We start from the raw sequence: 13,916 nt of genomic DNA, 5'->3' as shown, positions 1-13,916 counted from the left end.
TCATAGATCGTACTGCTTAATGGGTAATGCAATTATAATCATAAACCAAACCTATGAATATATCAGCAATAAACTTGTTAAAAATTGAAATATAACTTAAAGTAGATTCTCAATTGTTTTTGACCTCTAGTTTCTTTTGCTGGATCCTATCTTCCATGTACATTATCATTTCTTTCTTTTGCTTAGAATGGCCAATAATGCTTCTCAGTCCTTTTTCATCTTCAATGAGTACTATAAACATTAGGAACTCTCTCAAGAAAACGTGGGATTTGTGCCTATGTTTACAATTTTGCACCCCCCAGTGTCATTTAGTTTTCAATCAGCACACAGTTCTTGTTTGTCTTATTTACTTGGTTTTCCTAGATCTGCACCCTCAAGGGCTCTGGGCTCTTCAGATTTTGTGTTGTGAGGAGAAGCCCATGCCCCAAGGGTAGAAAGCTTAGCCCCCTTCCCTGGCTGGTGCCCCACTTTTTAGTCTGGGGCCTATGGGTTTTCTGAGATTCAGTTTTTGTAACTGTTTACAGAGGTGTTTTGGACATTGAACAAAATAATGACTATAAAAGCTCTACTCAGATGCAAATTATGTGTTATTATTAGTAAAGTTTCTACTTTATTCCAAGACAGAGGAACAGTGGTAGTCATTCATTTGGTATTTCTTTTATTCCTGTCACTTGTTTTCCATGTTTTCCCCATCTATTTCTGTCCACGGTTCTCTTCAGATTTCGTCAGTTTAGAATGCTATTGTCATTATTGAGTCATGACGCTGAGTCAGCCATTGAGAATATGAATCAGCTGAAATTAAGGGAAGAAATATCTCAAGTCCAGTAGGACCTGACTATATGGAGTCAACTTCTGTTGAAGACAAAGAACCGTCTTGCGTTGTAAAATTCTAAGTAAAACTGTAAGTCAGAGTAATAAGCCAGAACTTCTAGGGCAAAGGACTAGGGAACTCAACCGACAATGAATAAAGAGTCAGAGGAATTTACCAATAGCTGCAGAGGGCAGTTTTGAACCTGCAGGCCTAGTAACCTATAATCACCCTTGAAGACAGGAATATTGTAATCTCAGCAAGCTGAATAAAGGAGGCTAACCAGTGAATCAAGCCTATAGTTACACAATGTCTTGCCTTGCAGTTCCGAAAGCTTGCTGACAATAGGTTCACTTTCTCTTCACCCTTTCATTGAAATTTCTTGACCCAGGAGGGTTGAACACCTGGTAGAAGCCCATGCCTAAATCAAATTCCGTAAACATTGGTCATTATCTTCCACCATGTTTCAATTGTGATTGATGTATTTATAAATCAACAATTCAAATTTGTCTGTGAAACCCTAGTGCAGAGAGTCTCAATCTTTGATTTTAAGCCATAGCCCCTTTGGAAGTCTGGTAGGGCCTATGGACCACTTCTTAGAATGATGTTCTTAAAAGTATAAAACAGAATTCATAGGATACTAAGGAAACCAATTATACTGAAGAATAGTTATCAAACACATAAAAAATGAGTGATAAAATAACATAGATGCTTCTTAATACATTAAATAAGATGTATTGGTGGGTTTAGTGAGTACTGTACCTTCAAAGTAGTGATGAATGTTAATGATATTTCAAGGTATTGACAACAATGGTTGGTGACAAAGTCGCAGGTAACTATTATGCTTTGTTGCCTATCTTCATAATTGAAAGAAATACTAAATTTCAGTTACAGGTTAGTGAAAATAAATGAGTGAGTCTTTCTCCCATCCAAATATATAGATCCCCGGAATACCATCTAAGAGCCCCCTGGGTGTCTGTGGACCCAAGGTAAGCACTCCCACCAGGGTGGCTTCTTTGCTTCTGGTCCAAAGGACAGGCACATGGATTAAGATGAACAGCATTACTTGTATCTTCTTGGCGTATCTACGTATAAACCCAACTTTCACAGCTTCGCTCCAAATGGCATTCTTCTGTTTAATGGCAAGAAATAAAGGTAAAATTCATTTGGGAACTAGAGGCAATGTATACTTGTTTTGTGCTTTTGCTAAGGTTGACCAGATATCCCTACAACAGCTGGTCAAGGTTTTAGAGTACGTGTCCAAATAAACTTTTAGAGTCATCTTGACTTTATGTGAGGGTTTCCAGGGCCCTTAGGGAAGCCAAGAAGGCTAGTAAAAAAGTGGGCTAACAGCAAGATAAAGGTAGGCTAAGGCCCACATTAAGATGTGACAGAGAACAGGAACAGAAAGAGGCAAGGAATGTTTGGGCTCAGGCGTCAAAATAAGCCCAGGTGGGGCTGTTTTGTACAATTTCAGCCCCAGGTCCCAGGCCTGGGGCAGCCACACGGTGTGGGCCAAACAAGGTGTTTTTACTAATTTCACAGTGAACACTTTTTCAGTCACTCCCCCACATGAGTAGAAACAAAAACAAAACCTACTATTTTAGTTTGGGGGAGCTAGTTTTATTTTAGGGGCTTAAAGGAAGCAAAGAAGGTACTGATGTCCACAATTAAGCAATACTGATATAGAATGTATGCTTCAGGAAGCAAAAGGATTTAACAGATCTTAGAAGGAATACACTTTAACCTTTCAGTGACATAGGTTTTAATTTTGGCATCATTTTTTTTTTAGGAGATGTTGCTACCATGTTTTTCTTTTAATGTGTACAACTTTTGCAGTAAATTGTATTGGCATCAGCCAAATTTTATATACATACAGGTACACATACATGTATTATATGTGTCTGTGTCTGTGTATGTAGATACATATAGTTTTGTTTTTGTATGTCTTATTGGCTAATACCTGGAGAAAGAAGCATCCCTTTTAGAAAATAAAGGATAGTAAATCAAAGGGATGATACCTGTGTGCTCATGTTTACTTACTCAACTGTTCCTGAGTCACACAGTATTTCCAAACATGTCTGAGGTTGCGGCACATCCTTTGATAAACGTTGAGTCAAAACTGGATGAGGGAACTGCTATGAGTAGAAAAAAGGGAATTCAAGTTGTATGGTAGGTTTAGGAAATGTGGAAATGAGATCATATTTAGAGAACAAAAAATTTACTTCTGAAAATAACTGCGTTTCTGAATACCGTATCACCTAACTGGGGGACAGTACTCTGGGTGATGGAGGAACTGCCAGTGTCTCTGGGAGATGGACTTGGTTGGCTGAAGGCAGAGGTCTGGGAGCAGCTGCTGCTCCTCTTGAGAAGTGGGAATGCCAAGGGGGCAAGGGGGCAGCTTTCCAGGTTGGCCTCGCGGTTATCTGTGCCCTTTGTTCAGTGCATGTCTTTCATAGCAGTCTGAATGTGCCCTGTGGCATTCTCAGACTTCCTTTTGGTTTCTATGTTTCTGAGAAGTGGCGTAGTCTCAGTTTGGTCCCAGCTCAGAAACTCTCCAGCCACGCTAATACCATTCTCTGCATGTGGGTGTGGTGACACTGGCCCTTGGAATCCTCTCATTTTCCATCCCCTTTCACAGCAGGATAATGGTTAAAGTCCCAGCCATGGTTCTTCTATCCAGGGATGTGGTCTCAAAATTTAACTATAGGAAAAAATACCACCATGAAGTTTCCCTAGAACTCATCTTTGCAGTGTCTTAAATGGAATTGTGAAACGTTTGGGGTCCTTTGCTCCCAATAAAAATGTGTCCCCTGCTTTTCTTTCAAGAAGCCGTTTCCTTCCTGGAATATTTTTAAAAAACACACTGCACACAGTGTTCTGGGAGCTGCAGAAGGATTAAGAATGACCTTTAGCCGAGGAACCAGGCAGCACAACTACAGGAGATTTTGACCTATTTTCTTTTTTATGTGTATAATATTGCACCTCTATGGAAAACACTGGCGAGGTTCTAAACCAGCCTCAAGCAGATGCTAAATATTCTCAGAGGGATGGCCTTGAATTGGTAGAGAAATTGTCTAAATACACACCAGGGTAAGCCCAGTTCCAATCTGTTACAGGCATGTCCCATTCAAAGGAGGGGTTGGGATTTCTTTTAAAAGGACAGAATATAAGATAAAGTGTACATTATGATAATACCATTTCCTTACACCAGCTATTACTTGACAGTTTGAGGAACACGTTCATGATTGTCTCATTTGATCTTTTTAGAGATAAGGTTAACAGAGCAATGATACAGTTGCATTATACAATTATATAGCAGATGGAATTAACAAGGGCGTAAGAACACTCAGCTTTAAAAAAAAAAATCTTCCTCTGTATTAAATAGTTAATATGACAGAACAGATATGGCAATGAAAGGATGAAGTATGATAAACAGAGTTAATTCAGAAAGAAAATAAACATTTATGGGACACTTACTATGAGCCAGGCACTGTGCAGGGACCTTGGCATGCATTATTCCATTTGATTCTGACAACAGTTTGGAAGCATTGAGTATTTTAACAAAGACAAAACTGACGATCAGAAAGGAGTGATTCCACTGAGGGCGTAAAGTAATTGTACAATCTGAGAGGTGAGCCCATGTCTGTATTGTAAAGCCCATTGTCTTGTCATCATAACACCCTACCTCAAGTTACTTAGGATGAATGTTGCCCACCAGTTCTTCTCTTTCCTTTTAACTTTTATCATCCCTTCAGAGGGTGTGATCGCACTCTCCATAGGGCCTTTCATCATCATTATCACCATCATAATGTGATCATTCACTGACCCCATTTAATGCATCTTATTATTGTTGCTTATAGATTTCTCATCTTACCCACATTATACTATATGTTCTTTGAAAGTAGGTCTTGGAGTCTTACTCATTTTTATACCTTAAGCAGCATCTTACATACTGTTTTGCGTCTAATATCTACTCAGTAAAAAGTTTTGAATGAAACTAAGTGAAGCAAAATGCTTTTAATCCAGGGAGCCTATTAACTAAAGAGTTTGAAGAAAAAAAATAATGTTCTAGCTAAAGGATGGTAGTGTAAAGTTGTATATTCTTTACCTCCTTCCATGAAACCTACAAAAGGGATGAAATTTAAAACGATGAAATTTTGATAGAAAAAGTCCATGTGCAATGAAACTAGGAAATAGCTAAAATCTCAAATCACATTATCTGCCCAAAATAGTGAATCAGGACCGAATCAAGGGAGGGTATAGAAAGCTGAGACACACCTTCTGGGTTCCAATTAGCATTCAGATTTCTCTCAAAGTGAGTGCTATAAGGGGCCCAGGTGCTACTCTTTTACTCAGAGCAAGGACTGAAGGTGTGGTTGGGACACAAGAGAAATGCACCCTCTGGGGGATTGTTCTACATAGTAGAGCAGAGAGGATGGTAGACAGATGGAAGGACGTCATTGAGCAAGACATATTTATTTTTCCCCCAAATAGAATTCCTATTTAGGAGGCAAGGCGGAGAGGATGAAAAAGTGGTAATGGCAACCAGATTTGCAGTGGTTGATCAGATTCAAACAAGGAACTACAAATAAACAGAAATAACCAAACAAAAGATAGAGCCAGGGTCTCTCATGATCCTTACTGACATTGTGCTTGGGTGATCTACTCACTCAAGAGAATATGATGAATATGGCTAAAAACTGAGGAATCAGACCCAATCTGAAACCTGTAGCTGCCCTAGCTTACCCACTGACTCCCCTCCATAACAGCCCTCCTCTCCAAGCCAGGAGAGAAGTGCATTCCCTTCAGAGAGGAGTCTATGTTTTCATGTAGCCTTAGGCATACTAATAACACCAAAAGCAAATTAAAAAAACAAACAAAAAATGAAAAGGAGGCAAGAAACTCAGCAATCAGAATGCAGATGAAGATTAGTGTTAAAAAGAATTATTCCAGGGCTTCCCTGGTGGCGCAGTGGTTGAGAGTCCGCCTGCCAATGCAGGGGACACGGGTTCGTGCCCCGGTCCGGAAAGATCCCACATGCCGCGGAGCGGCTGGGCCCGTGAGCCACGGCCGCTGAGCCTGCGCATCCGGAGCCTGTGCTCTGCAACGGGAGAGGCCGCAACAGTGAGAGGCCCGCGTACCGCAAAAAAAAAAAAAAAAAAAAAAAAAAAAAAAAGAATTATTCCAGCAAACCAAATCATCTCAGATGCGTATCTATCTCCACTCCCAAAGAAATAAAAGAAAAATACATCTTTTAAAGACAATTTGAAAATGAAATATAAGAGATCAAAGAAGAATAAGCAAAAGAAGTTAAAGTAAGCTGAGAGTTATGAAAGAAATTGAATAAAAACATCCTAGAAATGAGAATCACATTAGAACAGATGTTGAAAACGTATTCAGCAAAGCAGAGGTCAGACTAGAGAGAATAAAATAGCATTTGCAGGATGAAGGAAACTCAAATAAATGAAATTAAGTAGAAAGAAGATGACAGTTATTAAAGACAGCCAGCATCCAGTCAGCATATGAGATAATGGTATCCCTGAAGTAGAGAACAGAACAAAGGCAGCAGGAAATAAAAACGTCAAAAATAAAATTAAACTCCACCGATAAAAAGTATGATCTGACTCTGCAGATGAAGAGATTTCTGGGGAAAAAACTGATCACAGAATAATCAACACAATGACATGTAAGTCAAGTTACTGAAATTTAAGGACAGTGTAAGAATTCCTAGGCATCTACTCAGAAAAAGCAAATTTCCTATAAGGGGGAAAAGAGCAGGCTGACCTCAGATTTCTCAACAGAGGTATTCAATTAGAGAAAAAAGTGGACAACAAAGTCTAGTCAACCACAAGATGAATCAAAATTAAGTCTCAGGAAAGGGGAAGGCATAGTGTTAAAGGATGAGGTAGAGCCTAGAATTTGTTTACTATAGAGCTAAACCAAATGCAGGTAAAATTATGGTTAAAGAACAATGTAACTATTGTAAATCCTAAACACATAAAATAAACATACACTGTAATATGATGTAATAGTCCAAAATTTTCAGTAGGGAAATTAACCTTTTTTCTTCTCCCCTCGTTCATAGCATCAAAGGATGCTGAATTCAAGAAACAAAATATCCTTGATCACTTTTAGAAACTGATGCACAACATTTAAAATGTTTACATTTGTAACTTATTTCTGAACATCCTGTAAACAGTCTTTGTAGTTTGTGTTTTTCTCATGCTTTAAGAGGATTTAGTGAGTGAGGCAAGGTAGGGATTGTCAGCAGGGATAGTGACTAAAATGTTAAACCATTCAGTTGAAAAAACAGCATTTATTTGGCTATTGTTGGTGATGATTTCAGTTTTCCCTTACTAGGAATAATCTGACTCTCAATCAGGAGTGATTAAATTATAAAATTACGATATAAACAGTGGAATACCATGCCGTTGTTAAAAAGAATGAAAGAAGTCAACAGGGGCTCACGTGGAATGTTCAAGCAATGTTGTTAAGTAAAAACATTAAGTTGCAGACCTATAGTTTGATACCCTATTTGAACAGAAGAAAAAACTGTGCATGCATATGTACCGTTAGTGGCTCCCTCTGGAGCCTAAGGTAGGTGAGTGAGAACAGGGGTCTTCTACTTTTTACTTTATTTACTAGGTACTGTTTGAAATTTTTGCAAGAGTAGATATAATTTTTTTTTAACAAAAGAAAAGTCAAAGGACAAATTTTCATTTTTTCATCGAATGACCGTAACAGTCATGGTCAGTGACTTAGAAAGATAATCTGGGGAAACTGATTTGCTTAGAAGTGTCCTTTAAGATTCTGTTCCCACTCAGGTGGACACTTGGTCCGGCTCTGATGGAGTGCACTCCATCTCTGGGCAGAATACAGACGGAGGGGATGGTTGCAATAGTGGAGGAAGCCTGGGAGCACCATCCAAGATCTGTGGAATGGCCCGAGCTCAAGGGTGGTGTTAGCAGAGAAGAAGGCATTTTCAGAGCAGACTGAGGTATTTACCTGGTTGAAGGAGCCCAGGCAACGAGTAGTAGCTGGCCCAGAGCACAGCTAAGGAAATGGATATCTTACCTCCTGTGAAAAGAGGTTCGTTCACTTAAGTACGCTTAGAGGAAAAACAGTTTCAAGAAGGCAGAACACGAGTGGGCTGTGAGGAGGCCTTACTGGGGCTCCTCTGTCACCAGGTAAATCTTGGGGATCAGCGCCAAGTCTGGGAGGGCAAAGGCACACTGACAGGAAGTGGGGTGCAGTAGGGCAACAAGATTTGTATTCTTGTCCTAGAGCTGATACCACGTCATCCTCTGGCCTGTTCTTGGTGGGATGTCCCACTCCACGCTATAAAGGGTTTAAAGGGAGGATCAATTGCGAACAGCTGAGAAAGTGCTCAGCCAAGGCACATCGTAAAGTGGTCTTTAAGGAGGTGTCCACCTCGCCTCTCTGCTTTACCTCATTTTATTCCCGGAAGTGCTTTTTCAGCTTCCCCGTCCTTTGGGCATCTTTCTCTCACCACTCTTGTTTTGGTTTCCTGCTTGCCCACCGATTCCCTTGTTAGAGTCACACCACACGGATGGTTCCCCTGGCTGCTGACAACAGAGGTGACGGGTTGGCAGTTCTGAGAGTACAGATGTTGTTTTCTTTCTTCCTCAGAGAACCTGCCTCTAGCTGATAGGGCTCTATCAACGTGGCCAAGGCTCCTTACCAGAGCCCCAGATGCCTCCAGCGCTGGAGGGCAGCTGCCAGTCGTGGCGCCCCGTGTGCACACTCTGTACCAGCCCCCGGCCTCCGGGGAGACGGTGGGCTCACCGACCCCTGGGAGAGCAGTCACTGTTCCTCCCCAGTCCAGACCTTCCCACGGGAAAACTCACGGACCGCTTTGGGAGCCACTGGCTACTAAACTGAGGTCGATTTTGGAAACTTTCCTCAGAACTTAGTAGCCACGTGAGAAGGCCACCAGGAGAGAACCTCAAGTACTCAAACGCATCTGATAGGCAATAACCTCCAGTGGATCTCAGGAGGGAACCATGTCAGGGCGTCTCTGGGCCTCATCTCCCCAGAATTGCTTAGCAAGGACAAAGCAGCACACGAGGGAACAAGTTCAACACCAAAAAAGCCAGACCTTAAATGGCTCTTGTGAATGAGAAGTGATTTGCATAAACATGCATTCAGTGAGCGCTAAAGGCCTTCCTCTGGGGCCTTTCCGACAAGTTCTCTCTTCCTGGTACGTTTTCCTCTCTTCTGACTCCTCTCATCCTTCAAGTATTAGTTTCCATGCCAGTTCCCCGGGGAGGCCCTGCCCCATTCCCTCACTGCCCTATGTCCCCTTATTATTCATTCTCAGAGATTTATTTTGCAGCATTTGCCACAATTGGAATCAAATAATCTGTGTAATTCGCATTTGTCCTGTTCACTGGTACATTCCCACCACCTAGCACCACGCCTAGTTGCACGTAACTATTGGATGAATGCACGAATGCTGTGACTGAGGAACTCAAGAGCATATATGACAGGGTTTAACACAGGACTCTTTCTGACAGCTTTGGATGGAGTCACAAGACAATAGATGGCATCTACCCTCATAACATAAAGCAAGAGGCTGGGCTTGTAGAGGAGGTTATCAGAAAACCCAGTTTTGTTCTCCTTAGCTTCTGGCTCCACAGTGGCGTAAGGGCTTGATGTTGAGCAGTCAGCTGATGTGGGAAATCAGAGGGTTTCTATGGAGAGTTGAGAGTGTGCTTCCCCTCACCACAGGCTAATGAGAGTGGCTTCGTGGAGACCACTTAGATGTTGGCAAGGATGCAGAGAAAAGGGCACCTGGTGCACTGTTGGCAGGAATGCAAATTGGTGCAGCCGCTGTGGAAAACAGTGTGGAAATTCCATAAAAAATTAAAAATAGAACTACCATATGATCCAGCAATCCCACTTCTAGATGCTTATCCAAAGGAATTGAAATTAAGTTCACAAAGAGACACCTGTACTCCCATGTTCATTGCAACACTATTCACAATAGCTGAGATATGGAAACAACCTAAATGTTTATAGGCGAATGAATGGGTAGAGACAATGTGGTAAATACATACAGTGGAATATTATTCAGCCTTAAAAAAGAAATCCTTCCATTTGTGAGAACATGAATGGACCTGGAGGACATTATGCTAAATGAAATCAGCCAGGCAGAGAAAGACCGATACTATGTTTTCTCAATTATGTGTAGAATCTAAAATAGTCAAACTCATAGAAGCAGAGTAGAATGGTGATTACCAGGGCCTGGGGTGGGGGTGGGGTGGAGATGGGGAGGTGATGGTCGAAGGGAACACAGTTTCGGTTATGTAAGAGAAATAAATTCTGAGATCCATTATACAGCACGGTGCCTATAGCTAACAATACTGTACTGTATACTTAAAATTTGCTAAGAGGATAGATCTTCTGTTAAATATTTTTATCCCGTGTGTGTACACACACACAAGTAATGATAATAAAGGGGGCAAGAGGAAACTTTGGGAGGTGATGGGTACGTTTGTGGCCTTGCTGCTTTCACGGTATACACTTATCCTCAAACTCTTTGAATTGTGCACGTTACATATGGACAGCTTTTTACATGTAATCATTCTTCTATACAGTCAAAAAGAAAAAACCTGCTTTGTGACTCTGCAAGCTTAGGGGTCACAGAGGGGGCTGGAAACTGATTTATGTCTGAGAAACCTCCAGTCCTCCACCAGAGTGGAGGATGCATTTGGAGGTCACTACACCTGCATAGGTAGCAGGCCCGAAGTGCTTACGTTTGTTTGCCGCTGGGGTGGGAGGGTGATGAGAGACCAAACACCTCTAGTTGGCATCTGCTGGCCTGGTTCTTCAGAAAAGGGCTCTAAGCTGCTAGTTTCCTGCCTGTAGAGGTCAGGGGTGTGCAGTTGGAGGGCCACCCCAAGGAGATGCCCTGGAAACACCCTGAGAGGCTGGAGAGCTCAGCAGGGTGCTGTCCCAGGCAAGGGGGATGGGCTCTGACAACGCCTAGAAGCAGCCAAGGGCAGATTTCAGAGGCGCCGTCAAGTAGGCCTTTTCCTTTCCCTTATGCCTCCCCCACTGCCCTCTGTTCCTTCAGCCCTGGGAGGTGCCAAGAGGTGGGAGGAGGGGGGAGGGTGGCAAAAAGCACTTGGCTTCCAGCCTAAATCAGGCCGAAGCTGGAAGAAGGGAGAAGATTTAATTTTAAATGCATTTCAGAGTTTTGGCTATTACACCAGGCTGGACTTACTAGTTCCTGAAATGAGACCTATGCTAAAAGTGACCACAGGACTTAACCATCTAAGAGTAGCTGTCCTAGAGGAATTGTGAGACTTGCCAGAGATCTCATCTCTGGGGACAGAGAAACAGCCACGAAAGTGGGTTTGTGAGATTGCCCTACCCAGTCCCTCTAGTTGGATGCAACAATCTCTGTTTCATCCTAATATAACCATGGTGTGTAGATATTATCCCAACCTACCAGTGGTGATGGAAGGAAGATTCAGGAGTTTGGGCAAATTGCCCTGGGTCTCAGGTTGGTAAATCTCAGAACCAGGTCTCAGCCCCGGGGTGTAGGACTCCATGTTCCATTTTTGGCTGTCTACGCTGCAAGGCATTTTCAACTTTACTTCCAGACTTTGCATGTCTTGCTTGTAGGTCCCTGGTTCTGAACTGGCCTTCTCACTATTGATAAGCCAAGTCATCGTTAACCAAAAACAGAGGAGAAATGGTAATACATGCAGGTTAACAGAAGGGAGGGGCCGTAATAGATCACTCAGGTGAGAACAGTGAGCTAAGAGAAGGGAAGTGCAGGTGGGGAGGTGATAACTGGCTACCGCAGCAACAAAGGCTTGTCGACAGGGGCCGAGAGGGGAAGGGAGCAGAACGGGGACAGGAGGAGCTTCGCCCACTGTCCCTAGTGCCCCCTCACACTTGTTCTCAGCTGCAGAGTCCGTAGCTCAGGTGGCCGTGAGAGCCCTGGAAACCCTCTTGGCACCCCTTTGACAAGGCTGCCTTAAATGAACTCTATTCCTTGGGAGGAGAAGGGAAAGCTTACAGGTGTAAGAGGGAGAGTCATTTTCACAGGAGACTTTTCCCCAAAGCATCGTAACTGAAATGAAGCTTGTCAACCCCCTCTGGTAACTAGATGGCGAGAAGCACTTACAGACAAGGCTCTTTTAAAAACTCTCCCCTATGAAGACACGTGGAAAAGAGAATTGATAGAGAGACTATTAAAAGTTAAGCTTTAGTCTGGAACAAACGCGTCAGCACTGTTAAGTTACTGGTAGCGGTGATGTTAAGAGAAGCTATAATGTGGTGCTTGAAAAGTTCACAGAGAAAACATTCTGCAGAGCCATCAGGAGCAGAGAATTTGAAATGCTCGAGGTTGTGTTCATCTACCACAGGGACTCAGTCACGGTTATGCGAAAATCTAATAGGGTTTTCAGTTCTGGCTGGCTGGCTGTTTGTCAGGTATATTGCTACAAAACTCTCCAAGTCGAAATAAAAGATGGAAAGCAATAATTAGAAAATAAACAGCAAAAAAATACGTATAGAAAACTTACTAGTGCCAGGCACCACTCCACAGATATGTGATCACAACAACCCTCTGAGGCAGGTTACTACCCCACTCAGGGTGGGAAGCTGAGGCTGGAGGGCTTTGCAGGCTCGCCCATGCTCTGCAGCCTGACTGCTCTGAACGGCTGGTGGTGTGACGTCTCGTTTGGCACTTTCCCCTCCTCCCTGTCTTCGTATCACTTGCCAGCAGTGGCTGCTGGGCTGTTCTCAGCTCCTCCCTAGGAAGAGTGTAAGATCCTGAGGTCTCCTCCTGCTCTGGTGGCCGTCATTTAAACGTCTTCATTTCATCATCTACGAAATGAAGACAGTTGTTTGTTCTAGGTGCTGTTGACGGGCCCTGCTAGCTCGATCATTGCAGGAATCCCAAAGTCCTTTGATTATCCTCAAAATGTCAACTGCTTGGAAGGTTATGGAAGCACTAGGCGTTAACAAAAAGGTCAGGAAAAGCACATGTCAAATTTAAAGGAACATCAGGCTAGAGACGCTTAGACTGCCATCCTCTACCATGTCCCTGAGAAGTGGGGAAATGAAACCAGAACCTATCTGTCAGTTATGATAAACAATAAAAATAACTTTTTAAACCATTTCATGTTCCAAACCATTAGAGACCACGTAGATGCTCATATTCCAGAGGTGACTAGAGGTATGAATGCCAGTGTTGGAAAGAGCTGTACCTTTTGAAGGTGTCCAGTTAGTTATTCAGGGCCAAGGGATTCCCAAAGTCAATCTGCCATCAGTAACTCATTCCTTAATCATGACTTCGGGAAGATAAAGTGGCAAGGCACACAAACCTGAATGATACAGCAGACTTTCGCAGTAATCCAAATCCTCTGGCCACATGAATTTTAAATGACATATATGGATAGCCTGCCTCATTCATTCTTTCAGTAAATTACTATTGAGTACCTTCTCTATGCCAGGCACCAGGCTAGAAGCTGGGGACACACCAGTGAACAAGGCAGTCTCTACTCTCATGGAACTTATTTAACTAATAATACAATTAGTATTTAATTATAATTGTGATAAATGCCGCAAAGAAGAAGCATAAGATGAAAGAGAACATATACTAGGGTGACCCAAGTTAGTCTGAAAGGTTAGAGAATGCTTCCTGGAGAAAGTGATGTTTAAGGGGGAGATCTTAAGGGTGAGGAGGCCTTAGCTAAGTGAGAGAGGGATAGAGGGTAGAGCCGGTGGTGCAGAAGGACTGCAAGTGCTAAGTAAGGCCTGGGGATGGGCGGAGCAAGGGTACTGGAGACCCTGAAGGCAGGCCCTTGTGACTGGCATGGAGTGGGAGTGGCAGGAGATGAGACTGGTAGATCATGCTGCCTATGTGCACCACAGTGGAAGTCTGTAAGCCCCCTGGAGTCCATGAAATATAGAAAGGCAGTCCGTCATTTCTCAGAGGCCCCAACTTTCGAACTCAAAACATGGTGGCCGATAACGTGGGCTCAGGCTTCAGGAAGCACTCTCCCGTATTTCACAGACCAGATAAGGAATTCTTATCATCCTCCTCCAGATGCCCAGATTGTCC

Source organism: Phocoena sinus, chromosome 3, assembly GCF_008692025.1.
Source record: "Phocoena sinus isolate mPhoSin1 chromosome 3, mPhoSin1.pri, whole genome shotgun sequence".
Taxonomy (NCBI): Eukaryota; Metazoa; Chordata; class Mammalia; order Artiodactyla; family Phocoenidae; genus Phocoena; species Phocoena sinus.
Note: the sequence above shows the minus strand (reverse complement) of the source record.